We start from the raw sequence: 17,097 nt of genomic DNA, 5'->3' as shown, positions 1-17,097 counted from the left end.
GCACCGGGCACAAACAGCCAGCAGGGTAATGCCACAACCAGGGGAAACTATTTACACTAGTTCCCCAGCCAAAGCATTAAATCTAAAACCAATCAAGAGTGGAGATCATATTTACTTGGAAAGAAAGAGTGTCTTTTTTTGGGTGCACCTAGAGAGAAAAATGTTTAATAAAACGTCACTTTTATTAGATTCATTTAAAATAGTTGCGAATATAAAAGAAAATTTGACAAGACATGAGACAACATATAGTGATCTAAAAAAGGATAAAAATCCTTCACCTAGTGGAAACCCCACTGCCTATTATCCCAATTGATTTCAATTGACTTGCTGTGTGGCTCAGAGTTATGGTTATATTACCATTTATTTATAGCGTGGATCAGGGTTGTTACTATCATGTATACAATGTTTCAAATGACCCTAGGCTCTCTCTAGCAGCCGCTGGCAAGCGCCTGAGCACGGATGTAATGCCGTCTCAGCGCTGCTGCTGGCTTGCTGGAGCCAGTGGTACCACGTCCTGTGTTCTCCCACAGAGCTACGTCTGAGGGGTGCCTGCGTGCACTCCCTCGCTCAAGTGGGTTGAGAACAGACAGGAACACTAACGGTTCTGGCGCCAGATACCGTGTCAGTGTATTTTGTAGGGGACCGTGTCCAACGGTAACCCCAACGCAGCCAACAGATCAAAAATACAATTTATAAGTGGGGAGGGGAGAGTGGGGTTTTAGACACACTAGGTGTGTGGTTAAGTCGAGCGTACGCTTTTGCAAAAAAGCTTCCTTCTTAATTACTGTGCGACTGACTATACCCTTTTCAAATTCCCTACCAAGTTTAAGAGTGGAGATCATACTTAAGGTGTGTACATACGATGTAATTGTGGCTTACAATTTTGACTATCTAGTCAAAATTGTTTGAAACATTTGTCAAAATCTCACAGTGTTTTCCCTGCTTGCGATACCGATGCATGGCCCTGTGAGGTCAGGATCTCATGGAAATATAGTCTGTGTGGGCATGGCAATTTTGACTATGTTGCTTGCAATGTATTTGGCCATACTGTAGGTCAAATAGAAAACAGTCAAAATCTCAAGTGAAGATAGCCAAGATAGTATGGTTCTGGGCTCTGGGGAATTCAAGGGATGTTGTGTCATCAAGGTAGGCCATAGCAAAAACATGTACACAGCTTTAGTATCACTTTATTACAGGCAAAATGTGAACTTCTCTTAACAAACTATTTTATATTTTTAAACTGTATTTGCTAATTCCTGTAAAGTTTCTTGAGAAGTTTCTTGAGAATTACTTTAAGAAAGATTTAAGAAAGATTACTATCCCTGCAACTTTTTCCATCCAATCCTGCCACTTCCATCCAATTCTTATTAACTCTTGCCCCATGTATCTCTCTACCTCCAGCCCTTCTGCTTCTCCTACCTCAGCATCCCTCAAGCTCCTTTCTGTCTCTCCAGTTCCCCAGTGTCTAGCAGCCCTTCTGTGTCTTCAGCCCCACATCTTCACTCTAGCTTCAGCCCTCAGGCTCTCTAGCTCTGACACCCTTCTATCTCTTCAGGCCCCAAAGTGAGTCTACAGCTCAAGCCACTTCTCTATCTCTCCAGCCCCACCCATTGTCTTTTCAGCTCTCTTCTGTCTCTCCTTCTCCACAGTGTTTCTCAAGCTGCCTTCTTTGTCTCCAGACCACACTTGCCCCAGCTCACCATATTCTGTGTCTTCTGACTGCTTCTCTTATTTATTTATTTACAGTTTCTCTTTGTGTCGTTGCTCCTCTACCTTTCAGCACAGTGGTGCAACATAGCATACCTCCCGACATTTGGTATCCTGAACTCGGGACCTGCCACGCTGAAGGCAGCAGGCACCTCTTAATCGATCGCCGGGTCAGAGCAGCGGTGATCTCTGGCTCCATGCAACCCCCCCCCCCATGGGACACTCCCCCAGAGGACAGCGCAACAGTATCTAAATAGTGGGAGGTATAGCATAGTTTGACTCTGTGTTACTATAAACAAGAAAAAACATTTTTGTACTGGCATTGGTGAAATATTAAGCAACAAAGGCTTCCAGCTTCTTTAGCCCCAGTCCCTATACATGCCTGCATCATGCTGACCACTGGAGGCACAGGCAGATTAATTTATGTGCATCTCTTTGAACCTCAGGGCTCTTAGTATCCCCCTGCTTCCAGGCCTGTGTTTAACACCTTCTTTTTTATGCAAAATGTATCTCAATTCTTTGTGGCCATATTTGGGATCCAGCAAAAGTAAAAAGCAGGAAATATGTTGACGTGTTTCTCTTCCTTTGCTGTATATCATTATATCTGCAGAAAAATAAAACATCCAGTAAAATATACTGTGTTACTTGCATTGTAATAGTTAAACTAACTTCTAAACCACAAAATCACCATGACAACCATGCAGAGTTTGCACTTAAAAGTATTCAGTATCTATTTTTACAAATAATTGTAATCTAAGTTTGTGACGGAGGATGACTCTTGAGGTCTTGGTGCTAATAACTGAAGAATATCTGGAGCATTGTTTAATGACTACCTGAGATGTGACTCACCCTTATACTTCTATATATTCTTCTATTCACAAAAATCAAATAATTCTGACAGTACACAATACCTATTGAACAGTGATACCAAAGGCCATGAGGATACAAGGTTCTCAAAATATTAGTTCACTGTCGACCCATATAGTCCTGCATTTGAGGGCCCCTTAGAGACAATATAAATATATATTTTTTAAAAACCAAATACTGTACACTGTCTACAATGACAAATTAGTCTGTCAGACATTTTCCACTGCTGGCACTAGTGGCGCCCCTACGGGAGTGCGGGATGCACCTGAGTGCTTCCAGTACAACCCAACCCAAATCAAACTCTCTCTACACAAGTAACATCTACCCCACCTGCAGTGCACATGGTTTTGTCCATCTAAGAAGGAATTTGCCAGAAGAAGTGAACCAAAATAACCTCCCATGTTTCCAGGTCACCTTTGGAATTTTAAAATGTGACAGTTGGGGGATACACAGCGCACCTGCCGGGTATCTGGAAAACGTGACCTATGTGGGGTAATGAGGAACAAGTTTGAGAACTGCTGCCAGTAACATAGGAATTAATTTATTATAAGATTATAAAATATACAGTATGATGGACAACCTGATAGACTTAAAGGACATTGGGTCAGATGTATTAAGCTTTAACAAGTGATAATGTATAGGGTGATAAAGAGTGATACAGGACCAACCAATTGGACCCTAATTGTCATTTTTCAAAGCCAGATGGTAACATGTCAGTTATGAGCTGTTTTGTCCTTTATCACTCTTTTTTTAAATCACTAGTTAAGGCTTAATACAACTACTCTCCTATTTCCTGTGGGATCTTTACAGCATTCACCCCACACCCCTCCTGCTTTCTGCCCTTTTCTGAAATACAGGGAATATGCAGTTCCTTGGAGACGGCAGGAGCTAAGGATGCGATTCTATGCTACTTGTACCAATTTAAACCTGGCCTCTATGAAAACGGGTTCCAATTGTGCCATTTCCTGCAAGGGATCGGGTCCAACAATGCAAATTCCAGACCACCTCCCTGTTGCTGCCCACCTACTTCTCCTTTCCAGGATTCTTTATTATTGAAATGTACGATCTTTGACTAAACTACCACAGAGCTAAATTGAATGCTATAGTGATAACAAGCCCTAATTGGTTACCATTACTAATATTACCCTAGCCTTTTCTCAGGGTGCCACTATGGTAACGTAATCAGAGATATATTTTTGAATAGATCTGTACCACCCTGAAACATTATTATAAACTTGTGTGGTTTCTTACATAGAGTCACCTGTACTTACTCTATACTAATTGGTCATTGTAACCAGAAATTGATATTTGAAGTGATCTATGTCACGGTCAATCTGAAATATTATTGGTAAACTTGTGCTTTTTGTCATAGAGTCACTTGTATCTACGCTAAATGGATACTGTTACTAGAAATTGTGTCTCAACAAAGAGACAAACCAACTTAGATTCAAAATAGAAGCAGGCAAAATATTTGTTACAAGTGTTACAATAATTATAGAATGTGCAGAAAAGAAGAGAGTTATATTACACGGGAGCCAAACCGGCTCCGTGTATAACTCCTTTTAAAGAGCGCTGTCTGCAGTGGCGTAACTATGGAGGGTGCAGGGGATGCAGCTGCTATGGGGCCCGGGCCCTTGGGGGGCCCCATAGCACAGCAGGCATCCCCTGCACCCTTTTTCCTTATTAGTGCCGCTCGCTTGGGAGTGTCAGTGGTGCCTCTGCCCCCTCCCCCGCTAGCGACGATGTGCTACATATGAAGGGGAATGTGGTGGTCCGGCTGTTGCAGTCTTCCCCCCCTCTCCCTTCTTTGATGCTGCCGGGGACTGACGTCACTATCTAGTGACCAGCCCCGGCGTGACACACGCTGTCTGTGCCTGGCCCTGGAAACAGGAGACACGGAGCTGTCAGTGCAGGAAGACTCGGCACTGACAGCAAGAATTATACTGGTAAGGGGGGGGGGGGGGGGCAGGGTTAACTGTGGGTCGGAGGGGAGAGGATGTGAATAGGAGAAACACTGTGTGTGTGTGTGTGTCTCTCTCTCTCTCTCTGTATATCTGTCTCTCTCTGTCTCTGTGTGTGTCTCTCTCTCTCTGTATGTCTCTGTCTGTCTGTCTGTATGTCTCTCTCTGTATGCCTCTCTCTGTCTGTCTGTCTCTCTGTATGTCTCTCTGTCTGTATGTCTCTCTCTGTCTCTCTGTCTGTATGTCTCTCTTTGTCTGTATGTCTCTCTCTGTCTGTCTGTCTGTCTCTCTCTGTATGTCTCTCTCTCTGTCTGTCTGTCTCTGTATCTCTCTCTGTCTTACTCTCTCTGTCTCACTCTCTCTGTCTCACTCTCTCTGTCTCGCTCTCTCTGTCTCACTCTCTGTATGTCTATCTCTCTCTGCCTGTCTCTCTCTCTCTGTATGTCTTTCTCTCTCTCTCTCTCTCTCTCTCTCTCTCTCTCTCTCTCTCTGTATGTCTCTCACTCTCTCTCTCTCTGTATGTCTCTCTCTTTCTGTATGTATCCCTCTCTATCTGTCTGTCTCTCTCTGTCTATGTCTCTGTCTGTCTCTCTCCACCTCCTCTCATTTACTCCCTCCCCACCATGTCTCTCCTCTTTTTCTTCCTCTCTGGCTGTCTGGTCACAATATTTTATTGTTAACCAAACAGGTTACAATAAACAATTAATTTTATATTAATTGAATTGATTTAGTATACATGATTAATATTTAACACATAAAAATTTAATTAATAAACAATAATCACAATACACAGAAAAAATATTAAAAAGCAATTTCATAATATCCACACACAATTCATATATATTCAATAAAATAAGCTGGAATTAAAAGGTCACTTGATGATCCGCAATTTAATATATTTTCAGTCCATTCATTTATTATAACTGCTTCAATTGAGGCTGTAAGAGGCTGGATATAATCAAACTGAATGTTTATATCAATGGATGAAGTTCCTTTTTAACAAAAGCACAGTCTTATCTCTCCTGGTGGTCTCTCCAATAATCATGTATTACACGGCAGTGGGCACAGACCTTAATAGAGTCACCTGTTACAATAGTTGGAGACAATATTAAATCTCCTTGGGAATTATCACTGATTGCCTGTGTTATTTATTTCACATCAACTAGTGGGGAGATAGGTACAGTAACACCATTGATCCTAATCAAACCCCCACCAACACCATGTAAATATTTGTATACTGTATATTCTATGTGTTTGTGTGTCATTTATGTGTTCCAATTTTTTTACTTAAAAAATTAAAAGTTAAGTCTTATCTCCAATGTACTTGCACCATAAGTAATTAACTAAATATTCTCATCTATGCTGGTCCTCATGCGTGTATAGTCCAGCAGACTACCCTACTGACTAAAATCATTATTTTCAACTAAATAATTTATTTCATACTAACAAAAAGAGAGTATTTCTCCTTTCTAAACTAGACATACTCTCAAGGGTGCACCTCCACACCAATCACCTCACAAGATAAGTTTTATCTTTCTACTCTTACTAATTGTGGACCGTTACATTTATTCTACTATCTATTTATACATTTATTCTACTATCTACACTTCTAATATTTATGCCTGTGCACTTGTCTCTCCCTTTTTTCCTAAATTTAGAGCAAATTAGATGGGCCAAGTGGTTCTTATTTGCCATCAAATTCAGTTCAAAATATTTATATCTTTATTTAGCTTTGAGGAGCAATGAAAAGGCTTCACAAGTGCAATGAAGTATCTTAAATACTGGTGCATCGACCTGGAGACTAATAAAAGTAGAATAGGAGTGCCAGATTAAGGTCCATATGGACCTGATCTGAAATGTATAAAAGTTTATTGTGTGGCGGCACAGAGGATGCGACCATCACCACAGAGAGGGCAGGCAGTGGGAGTGTAGTGGTGTACTGTATCATTGCATTACCTCAGAGATAGACAGGAGATACAGGAGGACATCAAACTATCTTCTTAACCTGCACCTAAATACAGTATCTGCAATCAGTGAACTACAATGATTTAACCTAATTCACTACCACCAAAACCTGCAGACTGCAAAGCCTGGACACTGAACTCCCTATCTGATTAATTAAACGCCCTTATGTTCTCACTTACTGCTTTTGGTTCCCCAGAATCACCATCCACTGGGAAACTCTCAGCCTTCCTTTACTTATGAGTAATTGCTGTATGCACTCTACACGCTAAAAACACCTCATTGTTAATTTTATGCCAAACCGAATCCATTCAACAGTATATTATTCCTCTAAACAACACTACTGTACTAGAAATATGGCTCCTCGATTCGGTCCCATACTAATCCTCACTGCCAGGTCTCACTCCCCCACCCCCCAAATTTCCAGAACACCCTCACTCACTCATAACCAAGCCAGCCTGATACCCATGTCCCCTGTCTCTTCCCTTCCTTTCTCCTGGGCACTCTGGAATGCTACTGAAGATCAATATGCAACAACCTGACAACTATCCACAACCTCTTCATCTCCCACTTTTTTAACCTGCTCGCCATCACTGAAACCTGGATCTCCTCCTCTGACACAACCTCCCCTGCTGTCCTCTCCTATGGAGGCCTCTCCTTCACCCATTTAGTCTGTCCTAATGGCTGCCAGGCTCCTTCTCTCATTGAACTGCACCTTTCGTTTCATCCCTCCTGAGCCCTTCCTCACCTTCTCCACCTTAAGGTCCTCTTCTACCCCATTCACCTGCTTGTAGCAGTGATATACCGCCCCCAATAAACAAATAGGATCCAGTTAAACTTAGTAGATATGTTTAGCTAGACGGTAAATACGTCAACACCAAAAGTTCAGCATTCACAAAGTCGACAGTGAGAATGGTCAACATGTACTTAGCCGACGTTGACATACTGTAAGGTCGACATGCACATGGTCAACATTGACAGAAGGTATATATAAATATATGATATGATATGCATGTGTATGTGTTAATAGTGTATTTCCCCCATGAAATGAGTCTGTGCATCATTCAGTATTTATCTTGTGTGACTCAGAGGTGATGACGAAAATGACAATGAAAAGTAAATCCTGAGAATACTTGGAATAGAGAAAAGGCCAAACTTGCTGTAATTTTGTAAAGTAAGCGTAAGCACAAATGCCACCCGAAAAAAACATATTCAAGCAATATCTTGTGATTCGATTCTAAGGGGATGTGAAACCATCCATCCTACCTTCAAAAAGGGGAACCAAATTGCTGACTAAGTTATGTGCAGAAATGAAAACAAAAAAGGAATGTAAACATATTTTCACTTTAAACTACTAAGGTGTCTTCTAATGCTAAATATCACTTTACTAGCATGGAGAGGAACATATAGTGGACCTTATTCAGGTCCGTTTGCAAGTCGCGCTTGTTTGCACGGGGACCGATGTTTCTTCTATGTGCATGCGCATTTCTGAGGCATGTGCATGCATTTGTTGCATGCGGCTACAGCGAACAGATTGTATGGCGGGTGCACGCAAGCAACCTTGCGTGCGAGGGGTGTGGGGCAGCGGGCTGCCCCATTACCACGTGAGAACGCCCAGCATTTCATGGGTGTTCCCATGAGAACGCTGGGTGTTTTCATGCTAATGAGGCATGACTGACATGTGGGGGGGTGGGCAGCTGACATCACCGAATGTCAGCTGCCTGCCTACTTCCCCCCAAGCAGACACGCACATGCTCTTAGGCAACCTTACATATGCGTGAGCCTTTGCCATCATATATACCCACCTGTACTGTACTATGTTAATTTAAAACAACTTTGATGTGTGTATCCTTCTGAATAGACACATCAAAGGCTAAGGTATTTAAACTGTTTTTTTTTTTTTTTTTTTAAATCAAGCTTTTCATTCACTGTATGGAATGAAAAGCTTGATTTAAAAAAAAAAAAACAGTTTGTGTCGACAACTATGACAACCCCTATGACAACTATGTATTATCTATCTATCTATCGATCTATCTATCTATCTATCTATCTTATACAGTAAATACAGTACATACAGTCTCTCTCTCTCTCTCTCTCTCTTATAAATACATGCATTTTCTTGTGTCTAAACATTGCATTTTACCAGGATACAGCAGACTTTTGTATATATGCTTCTGAGTAAGCATCCTGCTAAACAGCTCCTGTTTGACTGCATCCTGCTAAAACATAATTTGTAGATGCAGCCATAGATTCACATGTGAAGGCTCCTTCCTGCCAAACAGGTCCCTATAAAAGAGACCTCTCAATACGCAGTGTGTAGACACAGCCTAACTGAACAATCAAAACTGTCTTTTGTCATTTCTAATAACATGGGAAATGATTTGACCAGATGGGTCATGCAGTTATAATTGAAGAAATCAAAAATTCTGCATAAATAAACTTTGTCTTAGATTATTTTAAATATGGGAATCTATTTCTAAATGATGACATTTAAGATGTTAGTCTAAGGGGGGGTATTAATGTTTGATTCGGAAGGTCGGATCATTTCTGACAGTCAAAATCTCGACCAATTCAACCGTCAGTATTCAATTTTCCGACTGTTGGAAGTATTCTGATAGTTGGAATTTTGACGTTTTATTTTGAAAACTGTCGGTAATTCGACAAATTGACTTTTTAGAAATTCAGATCTGACAGGCTTCAATGCGGTTGGAAATTGTACAGATGTGTGATATTTCCGACAGTTGGAAATATTGGCACACATTGAATACCCAACTATATTGCAATTTGCATTGTATACAATATGAATTATTATTTATTTTAGAAACTTATAAATCCTAACATGTTAGGAAGCATAAAATAATATAAAATTACAAAGAAGTTATCCAATTAGACTCGGATCCACTAAGACTAAGTTCATGTGGGTTTGGTTTCCATGGAAACAGAACCACACATATCTATTAAGAAGTAGAGGGAATTTTTAAGGATGTATAACTGACTAATGTTTATAGAAATATCAGAAAGTAAGCTAAAAAAAAGAGGCCTGTCCCTACAACCCTATAATTACTACCAAGCATAGTATTTGACACCTTAATAGTAATATGCAGAAAAAGTCGCTACAGAGGGTTAGGTACGAAATCCAGCCAGCCAGGATCCCAAGTCAGAAAGATGACAAACAGAATCCTGATGGATGCAGGTATGTATTTCCCCCTTATTCCTAATCGTAACCCTGAACGTAACCCAGGGTAGTAGGACCCCACTGGGTCATGGTTTAGAGGGGGTGTAGTCTAAAAAGGAGGTTTAGTGACACCCGTAAATATGAAACCATGTAAAAAATAAGTGTGCTCCACATGGTTGGGGTGCTCCATTTTACCACAGGAGGGGCGGGAGAGAGACGACGACGACTTGCTTCCTACCTTACATGATCAAGAAGCAGGACCCTCCACCCTGGCCAGCGCCATGTTCCCTTTGATATTTGGGAGGTTGATGATGACCACTAAAGAGTCTTGATTTCAATGTACAGTGCCATCTTTCCAAATATATCACTCTAACGTACCCTATATGTTACTGGTGGGTTTAAATATGTGGAGACCCAGATGGGTGGATTCCCAGAAAAGTACTTCAACAAATCATTAAAATATGATACTTATCAGCGGTTATTATCAGCAGAATCTTTAATACAGCATACACATCAGCAAACTCAGGAGCCCCGCCCTCTGCGACAAGAGGCCGAGAATTCTTCCTGGCACTTCTGCAGTCAGTGTTTCATCCAAGAATGAGGCTGCTTTAACTCTGAAAGAGTCCTAGCCATATAGTCCAGACTGCAACATTATAATACATGTACCTCAACCATGAACGTATTGTCCCAGGATTAAGATAAGGTTGAAAAACACTTGAAAAAATGTCCATGCCATATTGGACCCATAAACTCTTGCACACCTCACCCAAATCTAACTCTCTCTCTCTGTGGGGTAACTAGAATTTTTGCACCCACCTGCCCTTAAAAAAATTGCCCCCCCCCAAACATTTATTCTATTTTTTTTACTCATTGCCAGGGTTTCATGCTCACTAACAGGAGTTACATACTCGTTGCCAGGAGTTACATGGTCATTGGTGGGGTTTCATGCTCATTGCCAGGGGTTACATGCTGTTTTCCAGGGGTTTCTTATTCATTGTCAGGATTCTTGCGTGTTACTAATGGGTTACATGCCCATTGCATGGTGGTTACATGCTCTTTGCCAGGGGTTTACATACTAATTGACAGTAGCAATATATATATATATATTCCAGGGGCAATATAGATATATTTATATATCCCTGCCCATAATCTGTAACTTCTGGGTAGTGATATATGCTACCCATTAGGACCTCTCACATCTTTCTCCTTCAAGGTGGTGAACACTTTTGAAAGGAAATTTTCTGCAGATTCCATACAAACTGCCAGATCTATTGGAATCTGAAGAGACCATGTGCCCCCACAGCAACGGTTCCCCCGAGCCACTGCTTGGGCTGCAGTGCCATAGTTACACCACTGCACTCTCTGCAATGTTACATTTGCCTCACCTGCAGTGCAGCAAGGTTTTGTCCATCTGCAAAAAACTGCAGCCTTGCGAACAGGTCTGAAACAGGCTCTTTGTCCTAAACACACTGGGATGTTAACTGCTAAATCAATGTATCAATCAATATTGTGTATTTTGGCTTGGTTTAAATGATCCTAGGTGTCTGTCTCAGGTGTAGCTTTCCTCCTCTAAATTGTAAACGTATACAGTGAATAACACTTCCTGAAACTGTTAGTAGTTAATGTATATACTTTAAGCCTCTCTGGTCCGAAGTAGGCGTTGGGAACAGATGAGGAGAACAGGAATTTATTAATTAAGATGCTGAATAATTATATGGTTTGTTTGCAGAGGAAAAATGTTTCTCACTTGAGATATTCTGCCCTCTAATTTCATGACTAATTAGTACATAGAGATCCAGAGAACAGAGAAATCTGCGTTGCCATGGATATTCTGGGCTTCCTTATCCAAATTGTGAGCATTTATAATCAGGGAACACTTGTTCAGAACTGAACTTGATTCTTTCTGCATTACGGGCATATTATGTGTGACTCTGTTTTGTGAAACATTATTGGAAGCTGGTCTGGGAACTTTGGGAACATTGCTGAGCTTGTTGATGTGTTATCATTTTATTGATAAAATGTTACTGCAAGAAATAAACTGATTCTGTTACAATAATGTGAATAAACATGATTCAAGTCCTGAATCCATGCCAGCGTACACACTGTTTAATTGTTGGCATTCTTTTCATTAAGAATGTAAGTGAAATCTTATTTTGTTTTTATTAAACTATAAATACTTTGTTCCTGGCTAAAATAATGTCTGGCTTTTGTATGGCACCCAATGCAAACATGAGAATTTGTTTGGGGCAATAATATTTTTAAATGTGAAATAAGGGGGTTAGAGTTGTGCTTCCAAACTCGAGTCCTCAGGGACCCAGGGCTGCCGAGAGGTATGCCGGGCCCCAGTAAAATTTTGAGGGCGTGGCCTAATCGTGGAATGCGTGGGCGCCTCACGCAATTAGGCCACGCCCAAAAAATGTTTAGAGCGGCGTGAAAAAACACTCTAAAGTCTAGGGGTTGTTACTGTCCCCCCCTCAGCAGCACACACCTACAGCATGTGCTGTGCTGACAGCAGGCTCAGCATGAGCTCTCACGCTGTCAGCTAGGGTGACCCTTTAATCCGGGACACATATTAATTACACAGGTTCTGTGGCTGGCTTTCACCTGGTTTTAAACTGCCACACCTCAAGACTCCATTTCACCTGGTTTTAAACTGCCACAGAACCTGTGTAATTAATATGTGTCCCGGATTAAAGGGATGAGTTGGTCACCCTACTGTCAGCACAACACATAATGTGGAGGCATGTGCTGCTGCTGCCTGGGATGGATGGAGGGGAAAGGCAGGGGGTGTCGGACCAGGGCCCCCGCCGAGCCCGTTCAGCAAGCCCGGGCCTGGGTAATTAGTACCCACTCCCCTGCCTCTCAGCAGCCCTGCAGTGACCCACTATCAGTGCATGCTTTCCAGATTTCCAAGTTGTTTCACAGGTGTAGTCATTGCTACATTGTCAAAGAGCTAGGAGATGCTAATTGTGTCAATGTTAGGGCCAGATTAATAGGAACGCATTTGTTCCTGCCCTCCACACAGGGCTGGTATGCCTAGAACTGCTTCTGAATGCGCAGTGCACAGCACGGCATGAGTTTGTTCCCGGCACTAGCTCAGCAATCTCCTCCCCATACTATACAGCAGTGACGGTACTACCTTATCTGTGACAGCGATGTTGTGCTAATACCTTAGCCAAATGCAAGGAGGCTGGAAGGGAAGGGGCAGCAAGAAGAGCAGGCATCATGTGTGTGTCTGTCCTGAGCACCTCTCTTCCCTGGCAACACAGGGCAGGATTATAGGAAGCAGGGACAGGCAATGGCGATTACATTTTTTGAGGGGGGGGGGAGTAGGGACCCCACAATCTATTTGCCCTGGGACTCACATATGTTTTAATCCTGCCCTAAACAATGTGCACTGTTAGGCGTCCCTAAGGAATTAAGCTGAGAATCTATGGTGTAGAGCAGGCATTCCCAACCACGGTCCTCAAGGCACACCAACAGTGCAGGTTTTAGTGATATCCAGACTTCAGCACAGGTGGTTGAATCAAATTAGCTCAGGTACTAATTAAGTCACATGTGCTGAAGCCTGGATATCTACAAAACCTGCACTGTTAGTGTGCCTTGAGGACCGTGGTTGGGAATGCCTGGTGTAGAGAGTGTCTGTTTAAACATCCCAACTGTCCCTCTTTTGGCGGGAATGCAGACAGGCGAAAAATGGGGGCGTGACCTTAGGAAGCATCATCAGTGAGGACATGCCCCCTTTCCATAAGCCACGCCCCTCCACATGGGGGTCCCGATTACCTAGCCCTGGATGTTGGGAGGTATGCAGATGCATTATGTGGTTAGTAAGTGGCAGTAGAAGATGTTTAGCCTCAAAAGATAGATGTTTGTTGGCAGATACACCAAAAGGATAATAAAAATGGAATCGCCTATGCCTTCTTTAATCATGTTTAAAGATACATTACTTTATGTGGATTGGGTAGAATCTTCCCTCTCTAAAGAAAAAAGACAGAACAGTTTTTTTTTTTATTTAGTGAAACGTTATTGATAATTGATTTATTGATTTAAGGGGGAAATTTAGTAAGATGAATTTGTGAAAAAAAATTGTATCTTCGTTCGAAAGTACTTTTTTTTTTTTTTTGGTGTATTCGTATTTTTGGCATTTACTATGCCAAAAATACGGATTTTCGTTTTCATGTTGATGGGACATTCGTATTTGTATTTACAAATACGAATGAATACACCATGGAATGAATACGACAGAAATGACCATTCAAAATAATGGTGATTCCTGATTTACTAAGCGGCCGTATTGAAAATATGGCCGCTAATTGGTGTAAAACGCCCGCGAATGGCGTCCCAAATACGGCAGGAAAATACACTTTATTTTCCTGTCATATTTGCAGCCTTCAGTGTAAAAAATAAAATAAAAAAATAACTAAAAAAAACAGCGTGGGGTCCCCTCCCACAGCCGTAACCAGCACCAGGCTGAAAGAGCTGCGGCTGGTATTAAAAAATCAGGAAACCCGGCAAATAGGGGTTCCACGATTTTTTAAAACCAGCCCCAGGCTCCAGGTCTGGGGCTGGTTCCCAAAATACGGGGGGAAAAATGAGTTGGGGTTCACCGTATTTTAAGAACCAGCCCCATGCCAAACCAGCCAGAAGGGTAATGTCACAGTCGGTGAACACTTATTATATAAGTTACACGCGGCCAAAACATTAACCCTACTGACCAGTCAGCCTGGCCATGGGCCCTGGGGGAGTGGAAACCCCCCAATAAAGGGGTCCCCCCCTCCAGGACTTACCTGACCAGGCTGAAGCCTGGCGCTGTCCCCGGTGACCCTGGAGTGGTGGTCACCGGACTGATTAACTTGTGTAAAAAAGAATAAACTATTGTTTAATACTGTGGAACTATGAGTCCCAGCAAGCCTCCCCTGCATGCTGGGACTTGGAGAACCACAAGTCCCAACATGCGTTGCATTAAAGGGCCCGCTTGCACTTGTAGTTCCACAGTATGAAAAATAGTCAAATAAACACACTGACACCCAAGAAAAATAAAACTTTAATACATCCAAAGCCCACACATACTGATACTTACCTATCTTGGGCCCGTAGGTAGCCCTCGGTCTTGGTCCGGTGTCCTGGTCCGGGTCTGTGTCGGCGTCCGGGTCCATGTCGGCGTTCGTGTCAGCATCCGGGTCCAGAGTCCGAAGTAATCCAGAGGGGACCTGCGGAAGGAAATTCTACTTAAAGTCTCCACACACGAAGATCTGTCCTCCTCTCCTTAAGTAGTCCATGTATTCGAGAAAAAAAAATTGCGAGTGTCCCGGAGGTCCCCTGTCATGAACTGGTAGAAGAGACGCTGATGGTTCATGTTCAGCGCCTCTCCTCCGAATGATTTCAGCTCCTCTGAATTTTGCAGCTCCTGATTGGCCGCTAGGCCATTAGGAGGAGAGGCACTGAACATGAACCATCAGCGTCTCCATAGGCGAATCTAGGGGGTGGTCCGGGGGTGCACAGGACCACCCATTAGCCCATTTTGTAGCTGAGGGGACTTTCCAACGAGCCCAGCGCCGTGTCTCTAGCCCCCTGGGAACTGGAGATACTGCCAGGCAAAGCTGGAACGTTTTCCCTATAGGATAACATGGGACCCGCTAATTCCGACCCGCACCCAGTTCAACAGCTGCCAGTTCCCCCTTCTGCATCACTGAAGCTCAAGGTTGATGTCAGTCAAACCCAAATCGCCGGGCCTTCAATCTGAAACCAGGCTGGATCCATATGGGTTAATTGGTTCCAGGGATATTGAGGTTAAACCTTTTTTTTTTTTTTCTTAAATGTAATTTCATGACTGTTTATGTTTTTTGAGGGCAGAATTCTCTTGAACCAAACAGCCCAGTTTCACGAGACCAAAAATCATTCGAAGCCAACTCAAAAGTTCTTCAATATGATACTGGTCTCATGTAAATGGGTCAGTTGGTTCCAAAGATATAGCTTGTTGGTTAAAGGGGTGTAGGGAGAGGGGAGTGTTTGTCTCTCCCCCTCACACCAGAAAATGCAGGGACTAGGCTGGTGTATAAGGGGTCAGCCTGGGAATGTCCCTGCATGATCCTGGTACCACATTCCCGGGTAAATCCCTGCATTTTCTGTTGTGAAAGGGGTATTATTTCAAACAGCCGTGACCTGCAGTGCTCTGAATACAGCCGGGCAGCCCCCTGCTCTCTGCCCAGCTGTCAATGACTGTCACCCCTGCAGCTTCCGCTCCAATTCTTCTCCCCGCTTTCACCTTAGCCCGCCCCCCTTTAATCATGTGGTGCCGGCGCCCGGTGTGCTCCCCCGACGTCACGCACAACAGCGCGCATAATATTTCAAATGTCCACTCAGCTAGAGGGGACACCAGGAGGGGAGTGGGAGCGTGCTCTGCTCCTCTTCCCATAGAAGCAGCTGCACCGCTCTCCATCTCTCCCTGCAGCAGCAGCGAAGGCTCATATAAAAATTTACAGTAAGTGGCACTTTTGGGGGCATTGCTTAAGGGACGCTACAAGTGGCAGTATGTGGGGGCATTACGCATAATGTGTGACTTAATGTGTAAGGGGCATTACGGTGTACAGCATCATGTGTAAGCGGCATTATGTGTGCAGCATCATGTGTAAGGGACATTATGCGTGCAGCATCATGTGTAATGGGTACTATGGTGCGCGGCATCATGTGTAATGGGTTCTATGGTGTGTGGCATCATGTGTAATGGGTACTATGGTGCGCGGCATCATGTGTAATGGGTACTATGGTGTGCGGCATCATGTGTAATGGGTACTATGGTGTGCGGCATCATGTGTAATGGGTACTATGGTGCCATCAAGCAAGAACCCCCTAGCAATGAGCACGTAGGTAAGCAGCACTTATGTGGCAAATATGTAATGGGCATTATGGTTTGTTATATAGTATGTAATGGCCATCATGATGTGTGGCACAATGTGTAATGGGCATTATGGTGTGTGGCCTAATGTGTAATTGGTATTACGGCGTGTGGCATTATGTGTAATGGGTATTACGGAGTTTGCTAAAATGTGTAATGGGCATTACTGTGTATGGTGTAAAGTGTAATACCACACCCCTTTTTGTGATACCACGCCTCCTTTCCATGGGGCCATGCTCCCTTTTTGCCGCGCGGCTACGCCGCGCAAAGGTCCCCCTGCTATTATCTCTAGCTTGAGGACCACCCATTACCATAATTCTAGATTCGCCTATGAGCGTCTCTTCTACCAGTACATGACAGGGGACCGCTGGGACACTTCAGGAGAGAAGAGGACAGATCTTCGCCAGAGGAGACTTGTAAGTAGAATTTCCTTCCACAGGTCTCCTATGAATTACATTGACATGGACCCGGACGCCGACATGGACCCGGACCAGGACCAGGACGCCGGACCAAGACCGAGGGCTACCTAC

The sequence above is a fragment of the Crinia signifera genome, chromosome 1 (genome assembly GCF_055691185.1).
Source record: "Crinia signifera chromosome 1, ASM5569118v1, whole genome shotgun sequence".
Classification (NCBI taxonomy): domain Eukaryota; kingdom Metazoa; phylum Chordata; class Amphibia; order Anura; family Myobatrachidae; genus Crinia; species Crinia signifera.
This window is presented reverse-complemented; position numbering follows the sequence as displayed.